Source organism: Arachis ipaensis, chromosome B10 (assembly GCF_000816755.2).
Source record: "Arachis ipaensis cultivar K30076 chromosome B10, Araip1.1, whole genome shotgun sequence".
Classification (NCBI taxonomy): Eukaryota; Viridiplantae; Streptophyta; class Magnoliopsida; order Fabales; family Fabaceae; genus Arachis; species Arachis ipaensis.
Genome location: NC_029794.2, coordinates 119,475,777 through 119,476,289, shown reverse-complemented (window position 1 = coordinate 119,476,289; position 513 = coordinate 119,475,777). Strand labels below are relative to the sequence as shown.

Below are 513 nucleotides of genomic sequence, written 5' to 3'. Positions count from 1 at the left end.
CACAATATATTTATATATAAATATATATAGTGTTTAACTTATTTTTAATATATATTTTATATTTTAATGTGTTTTTTATTCTAATCACTAATTTTAAAAGCTAATTTCAGTATATAATATTTAGCATATTCGTTAGTATATACAGTTCTTTAAAAATTATAACTGGCAGAATTTTTTTAAAACAAAAACAGTTATCTCAAAATTAGTGGATATGCATCTGTTTTCATATTGCTAAATATAAAGGGAATGTTTTCATAAAGACCTAGAAAACGTCTATTTTAAAGATATTTTTAATAATTAAAATTTAACACATATAATTACTTAAACTATGTTATTTTTGTCAAAATTAGGTCAGACAAATTAATTTGATCGAAAAATAGTGAATCAAAATTTGAATCCGTCTAAATTAATATTATTTTTATAAAAAATGACTACAATACCCCTATTATATAAAATGACTAAAATACTTTTATTATATATATTAATTTTGAGAATTCTAAATTCTAGCCCTTT

The 513-nt window shown here is 18.7% G+C and overlaps 1 protein-coding gene across 1 annotated transcript in view; it reads right to left on the bottom strand.

Annotated features, from left to right (window-relative positions):
• The window catches only part of LOC107621059 (pollen receptor-like kinase 4), a 6,408-nt gene that overhangs the window by 4,102 nt on the left and 1,793 nt on the right, over positions 1 to 513 (bottom strand). The gene's annotated exons all lie outside the window — the stretch shown is intronic.